The following is a 451-nucleotide window of genomic DNA, read 5'->3' on the forward strand; positions in this document are numbered from 1 at the left end:
ACTCAACACCAGGCTTCATGACCAAACCAACCTGGGGATAACTGAATGATCGAAACTTTGCGGGTCCATACCCTCCCATAGCCAGGGCTCAATCCCAAGAAACCCAGGTCCACAGCCACGTTCTGTCAGGGGGGTTGAAAGGAAGCTATGCTCATGACCCACAGGAGATGTGGGGTCCCTTTCTGCTTTGAGGCAGTAGGGATGATTTATCTTCATCTTTATTAGTTTTAGGAAATAATTAAAATGGCAGGACCTGGAGGTGCACGCTAATAATTCCAGCACTCCAGAGGCCTGAGACAGGAGGATCCTGACTTCGAGGCTAGCCTGAGATACACAGTGAGGGACTGTCTCAAAGGAAAAGGAGAAAAAATACACACACACACACACACACACACACACACACACCTACACACCTATATATATCTATATATACACACACAAACATATATAT

Source organism: Nannospalax galili, unplaced genomic scaffold, assembly GCF_000622305.1.
Source record: "Nannospalax galili isolate Female #2095 unplaced genomic scaffold, S.galili_v1.0 scaffold511, whole genome shotgun sequence".
NCBI classification, from domain to species: domain Eukaryota; kingdom Metazoa; phylum Chordata; class Mammalia; order Rodentia; family Spalacidae; genus Nannospalax; species Nannospalax galili.